General features: G+C 38.1%; 1 protein-coding gene across 1 annotated transcript in view; it reads right to left on the bottom strand.

Annotated features, from left to right (window-relative positions):
- Positions 1-25,470, bottom strand: part of LOC134658851 (heterogeneous nuclear ribonucleoprotein L-like) — a 475,097-nt gene that overhangs the window by 89,661 nt on the left and 359,966 nt on the right. The gene's annotated exons all lie outside the window — the stretch shown is intronic.

Here is a 25,470-nt window from a genome sequence, read left to right as displayed (position 1 = left end):
GATTTTAAGCTTTTAAAAATACGCCCTATTTTTAAAGAATCGACTAATTTTAAGTAATACATTTTTGTTTAAGCCCGAACAAACTAATTTTTTGTTTATTTTAAGATGAAACCCCGATGACCGTACTTATGTCAAAAAAAATTAAGTCAAATCATTTTATACGTTTCAGATCTCAACATTAAGTAAAAATATAACAAAAGTTTTATATACAAGCAAAATGAACCTTTCCAACTTGCACTCTTGCGCTTTCTCTATCGTTTCAATTATGAGAGCGAGCTACCTCGGAATAAAGCTCAGGGCGTAATAAACTTGATCGCCATCGTCCGGAAATGCTATAAGATACCTATGTGGCACAGTCAACATCTAAGAAACAGTAGGGGAACGGGGAACCGGGGGCTTAATTTCACAGGGGTAAGTAGTAACGCTCAATTTTGACAGGGAATAAAAAAAAAAATCTTTTTTGCTGAATGACTTTCTTATAACTCGAGGAATAACGTAAACACCGCCATTACCCCGCCAGACATCGAAGCGAGTGGATGTGATTGTGCATACGAGCTGTTTCGACCAGGTATTGAAAAAAAATTACAGGGTAAGTTGTAACAACTCCCAGTTTTTCAAAAAGTGTCTGGTGTAATAGATGCTTAAACATTTAAAATTATTTTGTAATCGGAATTAGTGCTTAGATTACAAACCCTCATACTCAGAAACATAAAATTATACATATTTCAGACAATACAGGCCTTTTTCCTAAAACTGTTACAACAAGCCCCAATTACGGGGTAAGTTGTAACAACTCCCAGTTTTTCAAAAAGTGTCTGGTGTAAAAGATGCGTAAACATTTAAAATTATTTTGTAATCGGAATTAGTGCTTAGATAAATACTTTACAAACCCTCATACTCAGAATCATAAAATTATACATATTTTAGACAATACAGGCCTTTTTCCTGAAACTGTTACAACAAGCCCCTCGCTCCCCTAAGTAAACAACATAAAGGTATAAATATGCGGAACTGAAGCTCCTTACTGCATCCTACACAAGCACTGTGCACGTTCAATTAAGACCAGGGTAACTGGGCGTCAGATTACGACCGCTGCATGTTCGCTCCGTGAAATACAAAGTTGCAGATGAAGATGGACTATCCAGTACCCTTACGACGTTACTAAGTCATTCTAGCTAAAAAGGTGCGTTCATACGCGGTGCAGTTTTAAAGTCGAGGTTTTATACATTTGTAGTTATTGATACTGAATAAGAGCCTTTTATAAAGACTATCTAATAATAGTCTAGCTTTAAGGCTGCAAAACAGTACATTACAGCAATTAAAAATACTTAAATGGGAAATTGCTGACTTATTTTATAGAAAATTTTTCCTCTTATATTCGAACTAAAACGGCTTTCTTAGCAAGATTGAGTGGTTTTCAAAAATATATGAATTGGCACATTAACAGTTTATTATTTCGAATAAAACTTCCACAATTTTTACTCATTATATTTGTTGCTGCTTGCTTGGTATTAGTGTGTACAAAAATAAAAGCGTACGTGATTAAGTTCCCTTTATTAAACAACACTCATAGTAGTTTTGCTTAGTTTGATGCATATATTAAGTCATATTGCTGTTATCTTACTATGAACTGTGAGCCGCACTCGTTGCCAGTTCGAATGCACGTCCAATTAGACCGGACCGGATGACGGCGTCACATTACGGACGCCTGCGTCTCGGCTAGGGTTACCACATGTCTGTATTTAACGTAAACATTCTCGATTTGCACGAGAAAGATGCGTTTTCTTTAAATAGATAGTGTGATTTAAGAGGAAGGTTTATGTATAATTTGTTAACCCGTGCAAAGCGGGTCGGGTCGCTAGTAGTAAATAAAGTCTCATTAAACTTTTCAAAATCCAGACTATTAAAATAGAAGCATCAAACCCTCAAAGAAACGTAACGCAACGATAATAATGAGTATTCTCAAAGACAAAGGACATAAATCGTCAGAACGAATAAATTCACTAAACTTAGATCAAGCCTTCATACATTACAAAGAAGATTAGACTCTATTGCAAGTGGATAGGATTATAATTTGTGTGATGCTAAAGTGGAGATTTAATTAAAATCTTGCTGAAGATTGAAAACAAGGGCTCGTGTCCATTATGCGGTATTGTAATCTGATGATGTGAAATTAATGACGGGTTTCAGTCGCTTTTAAAATAAGCAGTATTTATATGAAAGAGACTGGTTTTATTGAAGCATGAAGTATTTAAACGTAAAACACGTGTATTTTTTGTATTGATATTACAAATGCTTTTTCTTCCCAATTTTTTTAGTATTTTAAATAAAATTATTCATGAAACTCGATTAATGTATGTACACACATATAAAAATTTATGAGCTATTACACCTATTAGCATAAATAAAGTTCTAATTCATTCGCAGATGACGTTCCATCAAATTTATCCCTCGAATAGGATTAAAAAAAATAACAATCGAATTCATAAATCGATAAAATAGCATTTCCATTCAAAACGCTCAAAAATAAACGCTCGACTTCGTAAAAGTAGCTGATAATAACGAACTAATAAATCTACAAGTAAGACACTATTTCACGTCACCTCCTTATTAGATTTATAGACACTATACTTATTCCTATTCTAAATGCGACACCTAAAATTGAAAAATCGCACGGAACGGAAAATTTGGCAATACCCATCATCATCTAACTCGACGAATATTTCGCGCTGACTTACCCGACGAAAACGTCAGTAAAACGTGACGTAACATAATGCACCCGCGCCGCGCTCCAAAGGAACGCCCCATATAAGTTTCCATAAAAGGTTCATATAAATGTATGAAACATCTTACCGCCTTCGGTAACTTGGTAAGTCGGTAACACACTTACGAGTTTCTTCGCTGAACTTACCTGTGGGAGAAAATCACATTTTAGTTTTGGCGAGTGAAACATGTTAATTAGATTTTAGTTTTAGTTTGCTTTTTAATTTAAATTTCTTGTGTGTGCCCTTAAATATCTAATTTTGAGCTCTTGTCAGTTTTATAAAAGGCTGCAATTGGATTTTAGAAAAATACCTGAAATAGAGGAGACCGAAGCGAGTTAAATTAAAACCTCAGACGTAGTTCGAAACAATGTCAATTTTGCGCTATTTATAATCGTCTTAACTAAAAAGGTTAGTAAATCAATGTAAGTACATTATTTAGTAAATCCTCATAAGGCATTTTGTATCTTGTCATATGATTCAATCAGCATCTGTTTGAGGGACTCGTATAGTTAGTAATGACACAAAGTTTAATTATATTTAAAACAAAATTCTATGAAATAATATTCCACGTAATGCACCTTTTAACCCTTCAATTATCTTGTCAATGAACCCTGAAGGACGGCTGACTCGGCGCAAGTCAAGCATCAACCCCCCTTCCGTGGATGAAGGGTAACTATCCATCCCAGGCAATTTTATATAACAGTACATATACTTGAAACTACCCGTGCACAAGAGTGCTGAAGCATTTGATGCCGGAACCACACTTCGCTATGCGTTATTTGTTATGCGACTACGCTGTATTCGGCCGACAGGTGGACGGATAGGCGTATTTGCTATTCGCGCTTATGCGTTATGCGGGCAAATATAGCAAATATAGACGAATGAACCCTCCACACTTCGTCGTATGCGGCCGAATAACGCCCATAACAAATAACGCATAGCGAAGTGTGGTTCCGGCCAGGGATGTTGCGAATATCCGCATCCGCATCCGCAACCGCGGAACTTCCGCATTATTTTCAACATCCGCATCCGCATAAAATCGATGCGGATGTAATGCGGATGTGGATGTGGAACAGGTCGGTACAGGAACGTCTTAGCATCGGCGTAAGTGCTAGACTGCTAGGTAATTTAGTCATTAACCAAAAAACCTATTAGAAATGAGCAGTCAAGCGTGAGTGGGACTTATTGTACGGAGCCCTTGGAATGCGAGTCCGACTCGCACTTGGCCGGTTTTTTGAAATAAAAATTACTAAAATGTAATATTTGACGTTTTTTATGGTACTATCTAGACATCCGCATCCGCATCCGCATCCGCGGATGTGAGCCTTTAAAAATCCGCATCCGCATCCGCATCCGCGGATGTCAAAAAATCGGCATCCGCAACATCCCTGGTTCCGGCATCAGAATTACCTCAGTTACCAAAATGTTGGTACCTGCACAGTCATGACACTCATGACATCAAATTCAGTTACCATTTTGCAGATGAAAGTTTGTTGATCATATATTATAATCTAATACAATGTTTTCAAAGAGACGAGACACACACACGTTTATTTACAGCGACAAGATAGACTGAGTAAATATTTATCAAGACAAAATGTTTATCGAGGTTGATTAAATATGTTTATCGAGGTTTCAAAGGATTTAAAACACCGCAAATGTTTGCCTTAGGCCTCTTGTCCACGGTATGACCACGGTACGGCACCGCGTGTTAGCGCCGTGGTCAAACCGTGCCGAGCTTGTACATGACCAGGTACATAATGTGGTGCTTTTACCTGCCACTTTAAAGATTGCTGCATGTGAATACACCAACCTAAGGTCTAGCATGACTTGCGTTCTCGCGCGCGACTCCATACATCAAGCGCGACTTCAAGTATGACATTTTTTCATAAGAAGGATGAAAACCAGGGGCGCGTTTTGGATGAATATATATTCTAACAGTGCTTTGCAATATGTATTTGCAATGGACGAAGGTTCAACCGTAGCTACTAATATAGGAGCAAGGATTAACATTGCATTAAACCAAGAAAGGCATCTGTATTATTAAGACTTCTTTGTGCATACTAAGCCGCCCCACAAAAGAGCCTGTCCATTCTAATAAACGTTCTTTATAATCTTTAGTCAGATTTAATAAGACGGGGCAAGACAACGTCAAATTTAATATTATTAAGTTTTTATGAGGTATCCTTAGAAATGTTAAATCCTTTGGAGTAAAAAAAGACTTTATTTTGCAAAATTATATTTCACTATAGTTGTTATAGGAAATAATTATGCTAGAGATTTGTACAATAGTACAGCTAGATATGAACGTATTACGTTTCTAAACTGGATCACCTCCGATTATTATGATATATCGAAAGAGTCAGGATACTGCTAAAATAAAATCCTTCAACAATTGAAAGTTACTCGCACTTTTTCATGTATTATTTTTAGCAGTCAACCTTATTGATACTGGCAAGTTCTTAAATCTAAAACTTTCCACTAAATAAACTCCACCTGACCCAAACCTGAGTATCGAAAAATCTAACATACGCTATTTCTAACCTCTCAGTTCAAAAAAGTATTAACTCAATTTGTGTCAGTAAGGTTGTTAGTTCTTTTCATCAGAGTTCCGGATTGACGAGGGTTAGAGAGCGGTTCGCGAATGGAAAGGCAGATGGGTAAGCAAAAAAGTATTATCGGATGATTTTAGTGATAAAAGGTATATACGTGTCAGACGGAGATGGCGCAGTTGGTTGGATCTTCCTTGACAAGTACAGTTTTAAGTCAGATTCACTTTGGTAATAAAATGTTAACCACATAAAGATCCTGTTACTGGTTTTTGTTTACTTAATACGGTACATACATAACTAGAACCCGGTAAAATATATTACAACAGAACAATAAAATGAGACTAACAGAACGTCTAACTATTCTACTATAAACGATGTTACATCCTTTGCTCTCAATTGCACACCTAGTTACATACTACTTACGGCAAGCTATCCGATTAGCAGCCTGATTAACACCGTCCGCCCGTCCGTGCATTACTCACTCTTATTGCTATAAGGGTGGAAATGCTATAAACAACTTCGGAAGATAAGATGTTTTTGTTTGTCCGGAGTTATGGGTTAATCTTCACGCTGTTCTGAGGATCCGGGCAATTTCTTTCGTAACATTATATTACGCTGAAGATTGAACACGTTTAGGTAGACTACACGTTACAATTTAATGTGTTTGTAAAAATAACATTAGGTACCTAAGACTTCTTTTTTTAGCAACAAGCAACCCTTATACTTAGTATCGCCGTGTCTTTCTGTCCGTACGCGCGCAACATAGCTCCGCGACTAGCCGCGCTAGAAAGCAAATATATAAAAGAAAATATAAATATCGACAAAGTGTTACTCACTACAAATCTTTTAGAAGTAGGTAGGTTTTTTTATGATCTAGGTCTGACTCGTATAAAACTGGGAGATACTCTCATAAGAATACACTGACTTTTAAGAAATCACATTCTACGCCGTCCATATAAATAAAACCTGTCCAATCCCTATTAACATAATAGTACTGCCCTTTCAAAACACTACTTGATTTACAATCTGAGCTAAGCTATTCGCTGCAGTCGGATTCGCTCTGAGACAGCACGAAATGAGATGGTAAGCTGACTAAAGGTGTCAGGGATTTCCTTCAATATTGTTCCCAGTGAAGCTACAAGTCTATCCTGGGTGAAAACAAATGCTGGGACAAATGAAAAAAGGATGAAGGTCTTTACACTAGTTTATACCGGTTATGTTCATACACAGACGAAAAAACTAAAATATACGCACATACAATGAAAAGGAGATGAGAGGAGACGTGCGGGAATCAATCAAAATCAATGGTTCCTTTCTCCACTCCGCTGGATTATAACTAAGTGTAAGGCCTGAGTGGATGCTCGAAGCGGAGCGTTCGGCGAGGCGTGCAGCGTGGCGTCGGGGTCAGGAGTAATTTGAGCAGCGTGCACTAAGGCCGCTCCTATACGTTTGCATTTGTTTAACATGCACGCCGCACACCCCGCCCCGCTGCACGCCCAACTCGAGCGTTCACTCAGGCCTTACACTAATGCTATTGGTTGACTCCTGTGTGTCTCCTCTCATCTCCGCCTCAATGTAAAGGCAGCCTAATTTCTTTCGGGAGTATATGTGGGCATTTGTATCATGATCACGAAACCGTGCGCATATGTGTAAGTATAATGTTCGCTCACCGAACGAATCGGACCGACCGAATTTTGGGACTAACTTGACTATAAGCAAGTTTGATGAATATTGACGCGTTTGCCCCCCTAAACGAATAGTTTAACCCCTATTTCAATCCCTTATTTATACAATTACTTTTATAATGTCCACTATCATAGTAAACTTAAATCAAAATCTGTTCAGACTTTTGAAACAGTATCTCTACAATCATCCAAACAAAATGTGATTGGTTCACTCCGGCACTCAATTGCACATTGCCCGTAGACAATAGTTCAATAATAAAGGGGCACCAGGTGCTGCAGACTCCGGAGACGGTCAAACGTGACGTCACGTTTGCCTCCGGACCTCCGAGATGGTAATATCGGACGACAGACGTGACGTAATAACTTTGTTGCCAGTAAGGATTCTGTTTCTAAAGTAAAAATTATATTATCTCTTAATGTTGTAAAATGGTAATTTTATACATTTCTAACGAAGGTTTTCTTGAAGCATAAGATCAAATATTATTTAAGATTATATTTTGAAATATGTGCAACAACAACAAACGAAAATTGGCACGGAGTTCACAAACATCTTTACAAACCAACGTTCCAAAAATATATTTACAATTGTCAGATGTGTAAATATATATTTATAACGTTGGCTTGTAAGTAATGTTTAAGTATATAATATAGTGGTATATGTCTCTGGTAATACCAATTTACACAGTTTTAACCCTGACAATTTCGTTTGTCGAACCCCGAGTGGATTTAAAGTTATCTAGTTTAATTATTTAAATGCCCGCGTTAATCCTGCTTCATTTGACTTGGGGCATTATAAACCTTTTAAAGCAATTAAGAAAATAGATGTCGACCGAGATGTAACGACGGTCGACGAGGAATAGAATTTCACAAATATATTTCAATCTATGACGGTGTAGTGAAAGTAGAGCTTGAAATGCCCAAATTATGTAAAATATTGCTAACCCACAAACATATTATCTAAAGAAGACGGTTTTCTAAACCTAATTATTACAAACATATATATTTTTTTAACACACACAAAACATTGCCCATTAAATTTAATAATTCCCTTTTTTTCTACTTGCTCCTGATATCAGATAATCTAGATTAAGTAGATTTAAATTTTCATCGCTAGGCCTTTTCGTTACAAACGTCTTGCGGCATCCATTACGCATTTGAATAGCTACCAATAAGGTTTTATGCTCAATACCAACAATCACCAGAACAAGCTAGTAGACAGGAAATATATATTATGCCTTATTCCTTTCATATAAAGTCTGATTTACATAGCTATTGATGAACGTACCATGATAGCCGTATCGTGACACCGTCCCATTAGATCGATGCTTACCGAAATTCTATATTCAAATTCAAATGTGGCCGTACGTCGCAACTGACAATAGAGCGACCGTTGCACCCGTTGCGGATTCCAACTTACTCGTAGTGTTGTGATGAAGATACAAGATTCTAGTCACGGCTGCGAAAACTTAAAAGTTTAAGTCTGTATGGCTCACTTTGGTGCTGCAGGCTCAAAGCTTTAAAGTTTAGACAAACAAAGCCAGGCCAATTGTGAAGACTCAAGCTAAGAAGCATTGTACGATACTGGCCGGCGCTGCCTCAAATACTAGAAAATACTAAAATGGAAAAATGATGCCGTATAGACCATTATCCCACGCAGACGAAGTCGGGGGTAGAGGCTATTAGTAATAATAAAATCTAATATATCTAGGGCTGGGAGGTCAAATCCGATAAATCAAAATATTTTTTGAATCAAATTAGAACTCCACGTTCAAAAACCCTTTTACTCGAGTTATCGGGTTTGACCACCCACCCCTCGATATAATCAAAATATTATTCAGGTAATTATAAGTATAAACAGACTTTATAGCCATGGACGATATTTACATATTATACCTAGAGATATGGACGGAGAGCCAAACGGTAAGATAATTCCATTGTTAGGTATTGGCTCCCTTCTAACCTCAATATTTTTTTCTAATTATATAAAGGTCCACAGGTCTCGTGGTATAACACCACGTCAAGCCTTCATATTTCAAAACCGATTCAAAGCATGAAACTACTTCCAAGTCTTAAACCCTCGATTAAGCCTAGCTTGTTCCCATCACTATTCGAACAGAACGTTCGATATTCAAATCCTCACGCGCGATTGCACGAATAAGGGGTCTTTGTGCAGGGTTTGAACGGAAAAGTTGTGACGAACGGGTTTAGCAAGCAGACAATAGCGAAAACAAAATGGCAGCGGGTAACGAATTGGTCCTGATATTGGCGGACAAACTTTGCGTTCGTCAAGAGAAAGGTAGAAAAATGTTATGACAAAGAAACACCAAGTAAAGCACTACGATACTATCGATGATCAAAGACCTGGCAGCTTTCTCTCGCAGCGCATAAGTATTGCCATTCAGCGATCCAATGCTGCCAGCATCTTTGTCACAATGTCGCGGGCGTCGCGGGGGCCTTATTTTTATGTAGTTTAATTTAGATTAGTTTAGTTTTTAATTTTAAAGTAGTTTTATATATAATTATGTCTATTGTCTGTGTGTTTACGAATTATTCTAATAGTGCTGCTATCATCATAAGTCATAACTCCCAGTCGCGTAAAAATCACAGCATACGATTGTGTTGTTCCGTATAAAAAGGGCTTGTGATTGCTTATTTTACAAATTGCCAACCGCCTTAAGGTACCTTGTATACGTGACAACTCAATTATCTCACCGTGACCATTAAACCATTGAATGCACGGATTGCAAAGTGCAGCGGCAAGCAATCAGAAAAACGCAGCCAGCTCGTTGTTGGGGTGATTTATATGCAATGACGTCGTATGCGATTCCTGATTGCATTACATTTAAATGCGCCGGTCGAGTGGAGCTGCATTCAATTGTGTCGCCGGCTACCCCAGTCAATGAGGGTCGAAATATATAGGAGCCAGGAATACTAGGATATCTCTGATCAAAAGGCAAACACGATAAAGCTTTCAGAATGACATAGCTGGTCTCATAATAATTTTACAACGAAAACTTTAAGAAAAATCCAGTATAGGTACCACCAAATAAAACTCGTCTAAACTCTAAGCAAAGCTTCTTGAACCAGAAGGATTCCAAATAATTTAATCAATAGGTACAACGATATCTTTTACAGACAACACTATTTAATGTGAGAATACGGTATTGAACACATGTTTCATATGTCAAAATACTTGTGACAACTCTTGAAAACAATGTAAATATCATTAAAACTCGTTTTCAGCAATATTAAAATTTTCCCTTATTCTAGTTATCCTGTTATCACATGTGTTATATTTGCAAATGTGTTTTGAAACTTGTTCCGAATTGCGACGGACGAAAAAAGTCGAAGGTACCGTCCCGTTATTGACTGGACTAAATATATCGCTATAGGCTGTAAACAGAGCGACATTGATGAATGATTTCGATTACCTTATGCTGACGATTGCGATTCTAGATTCGGTTAGCAGAGTTGATTATTATTGCGATGAGTTAATTTCGTTTTAATTAAGCTACTACCGTTAAATAATAACTATACATAACAATAAGTACATAAAATACTGTTATTTATAGGACAATCTTACACGATAACAACAATATTTTAGAATGAGAAGCTTCTAACGAATGTCGTGAAATACTTACTTTTTGCCATGGATCACTAAAGGAGCCTGAGATCCACTCGTTAACCTAATTTCGCTTGCTTTAACTAAAGTGACCGCCATCTTGGGTTCGAAGGTCAAAAGGCATTCGTAGTAACTGGTGCCTACGTAAATTCTTGGGATTAGTTGCCAAGTGGATCCGGAGCCACAGAATAAATAATAGTACTAGATACAGAAAATTCACTCTCTCACTAAACTCGTCTATTACGACAAATATGACCGCTAGGTGGCGCAAGCGCGAGCAGGCGTCCGTTCCGTAGCAGTGCGCGGCAACTACTATGGCTAAACACCAAAATTGGTGTGGGTCGCATGTACTTTTAGGTACTTGTAGCGACGCGACGAAATCGCGGTGTGAGCCACGCCTGCAGCATGCCGGAGCTCCCATGAACCGAGGCAAAAAGTCGGGAAAGTGCCAGAACGATGATGATTTTTTTAAACAGCAGCTAAATACTAGAATGACTGGTAAGTTACTGGTAAGAGTTACTGGTAAGACTAGCTAATTACTCGCCTCAATTTTCAGTCTATTATGAGCCAAGTACATTCGTAACACTAAACTGACGTCAATCGCATCCGCCATTGACGTGTGCAATAAGCAGATACCGTAATATCACAGAAATTAATGTGCCCTAACCGATATTGGCCACACGGTACTGATTTCGCTGAATTGGCAACCTTAGGTTAGGGTTGCCACAAGAAGTTATGGGTCTAATTTATTTATGTATTCACTGAGATTTTATATCAAATTGATGTCAATGTCCAGTCGCTCACTGACTCAGAAAACAATATTTATGGAAAATAGAGTGGTAAGTTCTCGCAACGAAGCGGGGACCATTTTAATGACATCATTACGCCACTGTACCCGACAGTTTTGTAGTTCCAATACCATGCAACAAACTCCAACAAACTGTCTTGCAGTTTGGGCAGAAGAAAAAAAGTAGTAAAATTGATGGCTAATAACATAATAAAAATTGGTAGCGATTACCAGTTATAAAGTGTTGAAACTCTTCAATCGTTTCTCGTCAGGCATATACATAACTACTTAAACTGTTAATTTTGAGGCTACGATATTCTGCAATACGCGTCATAATATTCCTTTACTTAATAACAACTCATCAACATAATAAACTTGAAGCGAAAGGAAAGCTGTGTAATTAAAAACTGGTTTGAAATTTCCACTTAGTAATAAACTAAAGCCAACTACGAGTGCTGGCTCAGTGTTCAACTTGAACTACTTTCCCTTCTAAGTTTTAAATACCAGCAGACTCGTCTCTTGAGGCGCCTGTCCGTCCGGTAGCGAGAAGCGAGTAGCTATTAATGTTGATAGGAACTAGTCTTTTGAGACTACATTTTAAGAACTGACTCATTTTTACAGGACTCTGAGCTACAAAACTTCCGAGTCTTTTAATCCCCGAATCTTGTAAGCCGAGTTTTTAAACGCAACTCATCGATTTTGTAGTTTTTATCTAAGTACTAAATACGGTAAAAAGACGATTATTTCTTCAATTCTATGACTGTCATTGTACAGTCAGCAGCAGAAGTTGGCTAAGCGGATGAGGTGTTCAAAATGAACTTGACACGCTCTTATCTCTTAACAATAAAGTCTCGTCCAGATCATTTTGAACACCTGGCCCGCTTAGCAACTTCTGCTGCTGACTGTACCATCATTCGACGTGAGAGGTATAGTTACCGACAAGTGCCGCCCCTGAGCGCGGTGGTCCGCATCCAATCCATCGCGGCGCAATAATGAAATGTCACGCGCTCGCTGCGGCGGCATGTTTTAACGAAGTGACAGCCCTGGAGTGCATTATTGGGCGATAAAGGCTAGCACATGTCGAAAACGGTGGCTTTGTCGCGTGTAAGATAGGTACTTGTTAATTTTGCTTATTATGGATATTATAAATTAATTGATAGTGTAATTATTCGGAATAAAATGTAAAATTCACATTGTTTTCACGGATATTTTTATTTATTTATATGATATTTGGAAATAACATACAGGTTTGTAAGTTTGGTATTAATTATGTTTATGGTTTTAATAAAATATACATTCTTAGATCCGTATCTAATAAAAACATACAGGTGAAAAAATTATACACTAATCTTTATAATTAGTTTTCGTTACTAACAATAGTTATACAAAGAAAATGTCGAGAAGAGAACGATACGATATGTACTAGATACCAACTAGTTTTGATTTCAACTAGATATCTTTTGCAGCTCAATTCGGGCAACCAATGTTACTTTTACGTTAAATTATCGTTTTAAGATCGTTTGAGATCTAAAAATACATAACGAGACGTGTTAGACATTGTGAAAATCGTTCAAGAGTTCCGGAATCGCGGAAATGTCAAATTTGACAGGCTAGATCTAAAAAATATCGTTGTCGTATCTTGGAGATGTCTAATAGATATCTAGTTCAAAATCCGAATATCCACACATGTGTCCTACATACAACAAACGTATAACAAGGAAATGCACCGCCTTTGTGTAAAGCGATAGTTTAATGCGCGCATTAGGAATAGCACTTTGCGTGCCGGTTCTAATTTTATTTACCACATGTCTCACACGAGGAAATGTAGTTAACGTACTGGTAGGATATTGAATTTGTGGTGAAGGAATCTAATTGAAATGTTGAATGTATTATGTATAAATCATCCCTTTGTTCAATAAAGAAGTAGAGTCTGACAAAGCTGACAAGGTGAGGCAATGTCACCAGGTTTTTTTTATAAAAATATGATGTCTATAACAAAACTATAACACTTTGTTCTATTCAAGTAAAACAAAACACTGCGCATATCTTCCAAGATATATTATGACGTTTATAATGACACTTCCTCACTTTGTTCTTTTCAAAGTTAGCTTAGACGGACTCTATACAAGTATGTACTAATTGGCATAATAACATAAAAGTAGTACCCCGACTACTAGCCAACTAATACTAAAAACTATCTAGCGCGCAACGCCGCGGTCGACGGTAACTCTTCTAGCAACGCAATAAGTGCGGGCGCGCGGTAACCGCGAAATTTAATTTCGCATCCACACTGCTACAGCTCACAGGTTGTGAACAGTATCTATAAAAAAACCACCCAAGTGCGAGCCGGACTCGCGTTCCTAGTGTTCCGTACATTAAGTCCGACTCACACCTGACTCTATAGGTAAAGAACTATTTCGTGTATTTTTGTCAAAATTTTAGACCCAGTAGTTTCGGAGATAAAGGGGGGGGGGGGGGTGGTTGGACAGACAGACAGACGCACGAGTGATCCTATAAGGGTTCCGTTTTTTCCTTTCGAGGTACGGAACCCTAAAAAGGTATCCTTAGTGTCCGTATTGTACATAATCAATTTATAGGAAAATCAAGTAAGAAAATCAAGGAAAAACAAGTAAGTGATAAGTTGATAACGCGTTTCGGACTTAAGCTCAGCAGATAGCAATAACGGTCGTTATAGATATATTCGCAATTATTTATATGAGTTACTATTAAAGACGTTGACGACTCTGCCCTAAAATTATTGCCTATTAAGATGTTGCTTTACTTTAAAGCTGTCTGGAAGAGATCACTTAAGTAACAGCGATACTACCACCTGTCTTTACAACAACATCATATTTTTGTATTAGAATTTTGGGAACTCTAAAGAGTCGATAAGGCTTGGATTGTGTATTTTTTTAATCTTGACCGTGAAAGGTTTAAGTAAGTAAGTTGCCCCACTGTCATGCGATGTTTACTGTGACACCGGTGCCGTGCGGTGAAAAACGTTCACGACTTAATTACCATCGCCAACGCCAAATGAAAGAGATAGCTTAACGCGGCACTTGCGAGGAACAATGGAAACAATAACACTTTTCACGTCAAATTACAAGCAATAAAACATGTTTCGCAAATTAATTACTAAAAGTCGTTTGATGTTATTCACTTATTTATTTGTAGATGTGTGTGTAAGTGTAAAAATATGAGTTAAGTTTTTAAGGTAATGCTTGTCACCAGCATCCTCAAGCTACAGCGTCCGCTTACTATTAGGCGACCCATCCGCTTTGGTGCCATAATATTCTAAAGAATCCCGTCACTTATGTATGTTTGCAATATGTATGAAAAAGACAAAGTAAAATATGTAAGTATCTACAAAGGCGAATTTATCCCTAAAAGGGATCTATTCCAGCTAACCTTTGAGAAAATGAAAAAGGAACAAACACTATAATATATATATATATTAAGCTTATCAGAAGCGTCCAAAAAAATTAAACACTGAATACGAAACTCCGAACTTTTTACATTAACCTAATAATCAACACATTTTCCGGGATACGCCGGAAGTTCCCGAAGTGAATACCGGGACACAAGTGCCTTTTCCATTCCACCTTTCAGCTTAGAGGATTCTTTTTTTAAAGGGCCCCAAATAGATTAACTTTAGTAGAGTACGTTCTGCGGTCCGCGTAGGGTGTGCATGTAGTTGGGAGAAGAAGGACAGGTATATCTTTCATTTTGATCTAGTAGACTTTAATTCTGTGGGAATGGATAATGTGATAGTTCTTAAGTGTAAGGCCTGAGTGGACGCTCGAGTTGGGCGTGCAGCGGGGCGGGGCCGGGGCGTACGGCGTGCATGTTAAACAAATGCAAGCGTATAGTAGCGGCCTTAGTACACGCTGCTCAAAGCACTTGTGAGCCCAACGCCATGCTGCACGCCCCGCCGAACGCTCCGCTTCGAGCGTCCACTCAGGCTTCACTTAATCGGGAATATTTTGAATTTAATAATGTGTAAAAATCGTGAATGTTTAAATCAGTGTCATGCTAACTCGGCGTGGCATTTATAACAAAATGACATTATTTAGATTATTTATAACTTTGAAGTTACCTACCTAATGTTACAGTGTTGATCCACAAAATGTAACTGCTGTGTGGATGCACCTAAAAGCAATTTAGGATGTTTTCATATCTGTCACATAAAATTCCTTAGCATGGTAACCCTACCTAGAGCGGAAAGGCCTTTAAGGCTTATTTGCCAAGTTATTAACACTCAAGCGAACTTTAAGTGTGTTTTTTTTTCTCTTAGTCGTGACGTCGTTAATGTTTAGATATTATATTAAAGCTCATAAAGATACCACTGACGTAAGCAGTGTGAACTTTGTAAGGTTTATTCGGGTAATTTCGAAAATCGGGTAATTCCGAAAATCATTGTAAAATCACTCATATTCCGTTGTAGTAAGAATTATCCGCGACTATTCGTTCATTCGGAAATACCCGAATACACCTTACGAGGTTTTTTGCACGTGTTTTGAAGATTTTGTGTTTACACATTCGTTGACGTGTCTGTTGGTGTTGTGTGTGTGTGTTGGAGGCGAATGTAGAAAATTGCACCAAGCAAACACTTATCACCAACAAACCCTTAACTCTGAGCAACAACTTTAACTTGCCCCGAAAAATTATCAATTATCACTTACAACGTCATATCCGTAAATATGATGTTTTTTGAATAATTTCACGTTTTAGACTCACTTGTTTTTAGTCACTCGCGCGACATGTTTCAGAGAGGCTTGGTCTCTTTTTTGTGTTTACTGCTTGAGAAAGGAGACCTAGGCTCTCCTAGGCAAACAAACGAGTCTAAACCGTAAACTTATTCAATGTTAATATGTCTCACAACAGTTTAAATTTGATTATGAAGAAGACTGTTATTAAATGCAGAAGACTGTTAGAAGAATAGAAAACTAGAATGACAGACCCTAAGCTCGAATGCAGCTGAGGATACAACCAGGATAAAAGCTATAAGAGAGAAAATAAGAGAAAGTTGCCCAAAAATAATTGATGCTTGTTTCAAACGTATACTAGAAGGACCTACTGTTCGTTATACAAAGGCTAACGCATCTTTATCCGTATATTCAGTGTACAAAAACAAAACACAACACCCCAGTGAAAATCCGGCAGCAAGATAAAACAAACATATTAAACAATGCAATCAAAGCCTACTTAACGAAGTTTGAACCACTCGCCACGCTCCATCCATACCCGCATCAACTTCAGCTATCCACTAACCAACATGAATTAACTACATTTTAAAATTCAACCAATTTTAAACCTTGTGTCCATGGTTAAAGGTACATAATTCAATGAGTTTTCAAATGGAGTTACGCTACATGTAGTTAATTCAAGTAGTATTAGTAACTTAGCGCCAAATCGCGGATCAGAGGGTTTACCGCGGAAACAGAAATTCGCAAATTGCGGGATCTTTCTCTTTTACTCCAATGAACGCGTAATTAGGGTGACAGAGAAAGATGCCCGCGATTTGCGAACTTCGATTTTCGCGGTTATAGCCCAGGAGGCCGCAACAGAAGGCAAGTGTCCGCTAAACTGTGAATGTATCGAATAAATAAACTGGTCATTCGCTACATCCTTTAGGAAATTTATACGCTTGAAGTCTCCCACCTACCTATAAATCATATATGTATCATGAAATACATATGATATGTGATGATATATCATGAAATTTAGTTTATGGCACCTTGTAGAACGATAAAAGTCTCACCTGTGACGATCGATATCGCTTCGTCATCGAATCTCTTTGTGTATCTCTGTCACTCTCCCATATTAGTGTGACAATGACAGTTGCGTTTCGTTCGCCACGTAGCGTTAGCGATTGGCATGTTGTCTACGGGGCCTGTGACGATTTAATGTATACGTGTGCACGAAAATTGAATAAGAATAATAGCTTGCCGATCGCGTCAAATATACAAAAAAGTTTTATCTAAACTCGAGAAATGTAATATTCAAGTTTTGTAGTAAAAATGGTAAACTGTTGCAAATATTTTTGTAACAATAACTTATTTAGAAGCAAACATTTAAGTTTTTGAGTAAATATAATTAATCGGTATTGTCTCTAACTACCCTTTAGGCGACAACACATTTCAACTAACTATGAAGTACCCAACAAACGCAACAAACAATGCAATCAAAGCCAGCTTAACGAAGTTTAAAACACTCGCCCGCTCGGGGCTCAACTTTGAGATAAGTATCATCCTAACTCAGTGCCAAATCGCGGCCCGAGAGACCGCAATAAGGGGCATGTGACCACAAAACTGTCGGGCCCAGAATAAATAAACCAGTTTACTGGGTTAGTACATTCAATTTGAAAATGACTTAAATGTTATGGGGCTCTTAGAAAAATGTACCTTTTGTGATAATGATGTATTAAATGGTTGGATAAATTGTGACCGGTCAAGGGACCTTAACACGGAAAGCGCTTAAGCTATTATTAAGGGTACTAAGTACTGAGTATTAATATATTCGTTTGTCATTGTTACAGAAAAGTAAGAGGTCTCCGTCTCCTCTTAAATAGCCTGTGACAAACGACGAACCATACCCAAAGGCCTATAAGGAATTTGAAAAGGGGTACTAGGTACTTTTCTGTTAACCTGTGTAGTGAAAACTCTCATGGGCATCCCAAGCTTTTAACTATTGTTTACAGGTCAATGTGGCTAATTTCGTCATAGGGACTATTCCGTCTACTTGCGTTTTTCGACAAAGCAGCTATTGCTTTTAGTTTCAGCAATCAAAAGCTGATACGCTCGTGGACGGAATAGGCCCTATGACGGAATTAGCCACATTGAGATTGTGAGTGAAATATATACTCGTATAATCATCTACCTGTTGTAGCCTATTTGAGTATACTACACTACAAATACTAACATAATAACAGAGCTCCACTTCCACAGCCCAGACGTAATCCCAAGCTATCCCACTTTAATTGTTCAATTAGAAAGGGACACTCACGGGATCATACATCATGATAGTTATCAAACATTAACAAACTTTACCAATACAATAAAACGGTGAATGCGAGCAAAACCAAAACCATCCAGCTGGGAACGATTAGTTTCAACCCTAATTAACTGCCATTTTACACGTAAGGATCCTAAATCCGTTTTGATTGACGTTGGATTGTGGCTCTTATTCTTAGACTACATATGTTGTAAAATTGGGTGTAGACGTGTGGATATAGTCACTTTGACTCTTAAGCTCGGAATTTGAGACTACTAGGACTAGCTGTATTATTTCTGATAAATGAATGATTATAATTTATAAGAAATTTAAATCTGTGTAGTTATTTTATGATAAATCATATAGGAATCTGTTAGTTAACTAAGGGCCACTTGCGCCATCCCATTAACCCGGGGTTAACCGGTTAAACCTGGAGTTACATGGTTATCAGTACATTTTGACACTGGGTCGACCGGTTTAACCGGCAAACCCCGGGTTAGTGAGATAGTGCAAGTGGCGTTAAGTGTCTTGGCATAGCTGTAAACTTATACTTGTGTCTTTTGAATAAATAATAATAATGTCAAATAACCTGATAAATAAAATCTATATAAAATAAGTTTTGTTTATAAAGAAACTAGCTAGAATATTTAACTGGAGTAACCGTCTAACATCACAAATTGCGCGTCAACAATAACACAAAATATCTACTGTTCTAGCAAAATAAGTGTTTAGAAATAATTATAACTTATACTTAATATTATTAGAATAGTTAGTTTAAGTTAGTTTATATTTTGTGCTTTTTTTGTGGCAATAAAGCATTTTCATTTCATTTCAAAAAAGCCCATCTCTCATCGGTCACCGCCCAAAGTTCCAAAAACGGCCATGCACGTATAAAGCATTTCCACTTGACCTAATCAATCAAGCTCATATGGACCCGGCAATAAGACGTTGGAACAAAACGTGGAATAACGGGCGGTAGAGCTCAGCGTTTTTGTGAAGTTACGAAAAACGTTTTTTTGTATAAAAACGATGAACTGTTTATTTAGGCAGAATTTTCATAAAAACGTTCAGATCAAGGACGCTAGGGCACCCCAAAGGGACTTTCGCCTGGAAAGGAAAGGAAAATATACGTTGATCCACATCTACTTTCCCACTTGGGTCCGTTTCACGAAAGCTCATAACGTGTAAAACAACGGAAGTTAATAAAACAATGTTTTAAGTCATAAGTAAAAAGAGACTTTCGCGTGTATTACAAGTTAAAGGCGGGTGTTGGTATTGGTTTATTCAGTGTCAAGTGCAACGTCTTAACCTTAATTTACAATATGACTACATCAGAGTAAACTATTTAAAGGAACTATAGTCACTGAATAAATAATAGTACTAAGTACTTCTGTACTTATACTCACTCACTCTCATGACTCACTCTCTAACAAAACGCGTCTGTTACGATCAGCACAGATATGGCCGCTAGGTGGCGACAGCGCCACGCGCGGCTTATGGCTTTCCCCAAAAGTGGGGCCGAACGGATGTACTTTTAGCTACCTGTAGCAAAGCGACGAAATCGCGGAGTGAGACACGCCTGCTATAGTATACATAATTATGGTAACCACGTCGCACCTGTCTATCATCAGTGATATGGTGTTCTATCATCAGTGATATGCTATAATGTGTGATAAAAGAAAACTATTTCTAAACTTTCTCCATTTCCACTCGTAAGACAAAACCGTTCGTCCTTTCCATTGGTCATAACGCGACGCGCTAACCGTTTTTCGTAACCGTTATTTACTAAACATACCAAATAGCTACGTTTCGTTACACAGAAATCTAAACCACCCATCCTACCGGGCGAAGGAAATTGCGACATCGACCGTAGGACGTATCGACAATACGCGTTCGTTATGATGAATTGGACGCCGATGGTGCAACCGGACCGAACGTGCGAATTCGTTCAACTGTATGATTGTTCCACTGCTTTATTTTTTTGTATGAATATTGCGCACTACGTATCCTACCGGCTGCGCCAATAGAAGTATAAACGCATTGCTTGTTGTGACATTGCTTCTTGTTCGCGGTATTCAGTGTTCTAAAACCGTGTTTCGTGTCCAGGGGCCCGTTTCTCAAAAGCTTGTAACTTGTAATACAAGCCATTGCATTACAGTTACAAGCTTTTGAGAAACGGGAACGGAAACTTAAAGCCTTGGGCCATTCAGCATCAATAAGCGGATGAGAATACGCGTCGAAATCAACCATTCTGTAATATATTTACATAAGAAATATGGATGTTGTTTCATTTGACATTATTAATGCTAACTGTACTTTAAAGCGTATATTTATCTTTTACAACGTCTACAAACATTAAAAACCTAACCAAATTTTCTCGGCTAAATCCCTTCTTCGCATCCTTCAAACCCGACTGACTAAACTCCATGTAACTTAAAATTTAAAATTGTTCCTTAATTCCATGTGATTATCATGTACAAGTAACTTGAAGTTAAAAGTGTCCGAATATAAGTCAGGAATCCTGATCGCTGAGTTCGGTCGTAAATTCATACATTCGCTCTTTTCTCGCACCGATCTACAAGGTTTTTCCAAAAATTCCAAATATATTGCAATTAATCCAGCTGTGGATTCATTTGAAAACAAGTCACATTTCCCGAAAGTGCAATGTTGCTAAAGTTGAAATTCTATTGGCGCATATGTGGTCGATAAATCGCACAGTCAGCAGCAAAAGTTGCTAAGCGGCCCAGGTGTTCAAAATGATCTTGACGCGACTATATTTTTAAGAGAATAAGAGCGTGTTAAGGTAATTTTGAACACCTCGCCCGCTTAGCAACTTCTGCTGCTGACTGTACTATGCCATTTAACTCGGCTTATAAAGTCTATACAAATGCAATTTAAAATTCTTCCCCAATCCAAAGTGATTAATCATTTAGCTCGAAGTCAAAACTGTTAAAACATAAGTCAGAGTCCTGATTGCCGAGTTGGGTCGTAAATTCATTGCAAGCTTGGGCATTGGCCAAGGAAGTAGCGGCCAAAAGCTGGATCAATTAGAGAAACGGTTTAATTGAAAACAAGTATACTTTTCACTTAGATTAACGGCTAATTGAAATATATAAGAAACACTCATTTTCTTGAACTATATACACTAGTGCAATAATATAAATTATTTATTTTAGGCTGTGTCAGTAACGTTAAAGGCTTCGTCACACAGGCGCGTTTTCCGCGCCACTTTTACGTATAAAACGCTCACGCCCCGCTCACGCCCCGCTCACGCCCCGTCCGGAAAACTCGCCTGTGTGACAAAGCCTTAAATCTAACACAGGATAATGTTTTTATGTGATAGCTAACGAGCAGACGGGCCGGGGAAGCGGTTACCGTCGCCCATTAGACATGAGCAACATCGGTGGAGCCACTTAAGCGTTGCCAACCCTTGAGATCCATGAATACCCGCTTCATGAACGCCACATGTCGTAGCGCAAAGGAAATATCTTAGCATATTACGTAATAGATAAAACCCTGAACAATCGAATTTAAACTGTCGTGAGTCTTACTAACACTAAGCTAATTATACGGTTTAACTCATGTATTTACACTAAGCTAATTATACGGTATATCGGAGAAACTAAGATGCTCACAAATATCTGAGCACGCCTCTATTGTCAAGGCATTAGAGTGCGTGTTCAGATATTTTTGAGCACCTCGGCCGCTCCGATATAACTGATGGCGACTGTACATTACCTGAAAATAGAGACAGGCTCTCCGAAACATGTCGCGCGAGTGACTAAAATACAAGCATTAAACCGTATAATTAGCTTAAAACCTAAACAGATGTACGTAATATGTATGGTATGTGTGTGTATATACGTAGGTTGCCCTGAAAGTTTCGGGAATTGGAAAAAATACGCGTTTAAATGAAATAAAAGTACTTTTATTGTTTTTCAAAGTATTCTCCTTTGTGTTTAATGCACTTTTTCATTCTCTGAAACCAGTTTTCAAAACAGTTATTGAACTCTGAACTGGGGGTTGACGAAATGGCCATTTTATAAGCGTGGACTGCTTCTTCCGCGGTCTGAAAACGCTGACCACGCAACCGATTCTTTATTTTCGGGAAAGTAAAAAAATCGTTGGGACTTAGGTCGGGGCTGTACGGAGGATGGTCCAGTAATTCGACTTTTTCGCCCTTCAGATAGTCGTTTGTTTTCTGAGCAGTATGAGGGCTGGCATTATCATGGTGTAGTATAATACGGCGGTTAGGGTTATTTTTTCGCAGTTCAGCAAAAACAATCGGTAAACAAACGCCTATATACCAATCGGCATTGACAGTTCTTCGATCTTCAAGAGCAATAGTCGCCACGTGACCCGATTTGGAGACAAACGTGGCTACCATTTTTTTGATCGTGCTGCGAGAACGAACAACTTTTGTTGGCTTCGGCTCGTCTTCGTAAACCCATACTCGAGATTGGTTTTTGGATTCAGGCTCATATGCGTAAATCCATGACTCGTCACCTGACACAATACTAAAAACGGCAGTTGAGCTTCCTCCATTAAATCTTTTTAGGGTTTTGTGGCACCAATTGACACGGACCGTTTTCTGCTCGTCAGATAACAAGTGAGGAATCCACCGGGAAAACAACTTCCGCACGCCCAACTCTTGCTGTAAAATAACTTGTACCTGACTCATTCCAATGCCTAAAGTCTCCTGAATTTCCCGATATGTAACATGCCTATCTTCTTTTATCAGTTGGCGAACAACATCGATGTTTTGATCGGTAACGGCAGTTTTCGGTCGACCCTCACGTACGTCATCCGCAAGAGACACACGGCCACGTTGAAATTCCGAATACCACCTGTATATTGTCGTCTTCGAAGGTGCTTCACTACTAAAAGCAATAGTCAATCGGTCTCCACATTGTTGTTGTGTTAATCCACTTTTAAAGTCATAATAAATCATTGCTCTAAAACTTTCGCGGGACAGCTCCATTTTCACCAGCGACTCAACGACTTTAAAAAACAATTGAAAATAGAACATTGTTTTTTTTTTCTAAGTGGCCAGTGTTTTCGAATAATGAGACTATGCTTGTAACAAAGAGGTATAACACATGTCAAATATACGTTCCTAAGTATGCAATTCCCGAAACTTTCAGGGCAACCTACGTATCTATACACTGTGTATACATTAACTTTAGGATGCGATATACTCATACTTCTATCATAAAATGTTCGCTACACCGTCGAACGCAAACGATAGTCAAAGCGGACAGAATAAGGTGAGAATATTTCTACTCGAGATACTCGCATCGTGAGCGCGAAAAATATGGGGTGTACTAAGTTTTGTGTCAGCGAAAACGTAGCGCAATATCGTTCAAACGTGTTGAATGGACAACGTGATAGCGATCTTCGCTACTAGCTGGATGTTTGGCATGATATTGATAAAACTGATTTACGAAGAATAAGAAGGTATGAGTTGAAAGTTTTAGAATTAAGAAACCTTTTGTAAAGTTTAGAGAAAAATAAACCTTAAGGTTAATAAACCTAAAGTTTAGAGAAATGGCTTCAACTAATTCAAAATTAAATGGTTAAAATTACGTATATCTACGTATATCTAATACGTAATTTTAACCATTTAATTTTGAATTAGTTGAAGCCATTTCTCTAAACTTTAGGTTTATTAACCTTAAGGTTTATGTGGAGAAGATCGGCATATAAAATGTTTTGCAGGTAAGAGCGTCATAGGGCAAGAACTAACGTATTTGTATACATGCGCCGGCGCCGCTCAGACACAGTTAGAAAGGAACAGTAAGTGGAGTACATGTACGAACGCAAGAGTCAAAAGCGACGAGAGAGCTTGTAGACGGTCTTCCCTTATAGACGGTCTTCTCTTAAACAAATCACCCAAATTTTATTTTGGTAAATTTTATTATTATATTAGACATAATTATATAACGCACCACGTTGTTCAGAAGAACAAACACATTGTCAGCTACTTACCTGTAACAAACAATTAACAATAAATTAGTTAATACATTTTAAAGCAAAACAAAAGAACATACAATCAACCGGACAGACCCCATTGGTCTGTCTCAAGTACTCTGATTATAAAACAAAAGTTGGCACTCTGTTAACAATCCTTAACAGTTTCATAATTTTATCATATAGATATTATAGAAAAGGAATACAGGATACAAAAAAGCCATACCTACATAATTTCGTCCCGGCTAGTAGCCAATTTGGTTAGCATGGTTTCTTAAGGCATATTTACAGGTACATGTTTAAGTGTAAGGCCTGAGTGGACGCTCGAGTTGCGCGTGCAGCGGGGCGGGGCGTGCGGCGTGCATGTTAAAAAAATGCAAGCGTATAGTAGCAGCCTTAGTGCACGCTGCTCAAACCACTTGCGAGCCCGACGCCACGCTGCACGCCCCACCGAACGCTCCGCTTCGAGCGTCCACTCAGGCCTTACACTTAGGCACACATGTAAAACAGGAGACGCCATTCATCTACGAATTACCTCAGCCACAGTGGAGCCTATACGTCCGTAGCTCCCTTTGATTGCCATCCGCTCGGAACGGAGATGCTCGACTGCTCTACGATTTGTTTATTTTCTTGATATGACAATTTGCCAGTTGCCATTCGAGCGTAGGTCCAAGAATATATATCTACGTAAGTATAACTTTTTGTAGTTGTATAGTTATACCTACTGCTAAAGAGAATTAAGTATAGAGGCGTATTGTCAAAGTAAATTTTGTAGCCACAGTAAATTTACTGTCATCTGCGTCATACCTTTGGCCTATAAGTACTCGAGTAGATGGCACCACCGTTTGACATTTAACTTTACTGTGGCTACAAAATATACTTTGACAATACGCCTCTATACTAAATTATCTTTGCTGCCGCGTAGATCTTAGTTCATATTTTTTTTACTACTTAAATGAATAATAGTTGCAAAACATTTCACCAAGAACTTTTCTACTTCAATTCCTTTTTTACACGTAATATTTTGTTTGAATCTTCCTTTTTTACACACAGACTTACTTTTACTAAGTTACTAAGTCATAAAAGACTTAAAGCA

The sequence above is a fragment of the Cydia amplana genome, chromosome 23, assembly GCF_948474715.1.
Source record: "Cydia amplana chromosome 23, ilCydAmpl1.1, whole genome shotgun sequence".
NCBI lineage: Eukaryota > Metazoa > Arthropoda > Insecta > Lepidoptera > Tortricidae > Cydia > Cydia amplana.
This window is presented reverse-complemented; position numbering and strand designations above follow the sequence as displayed.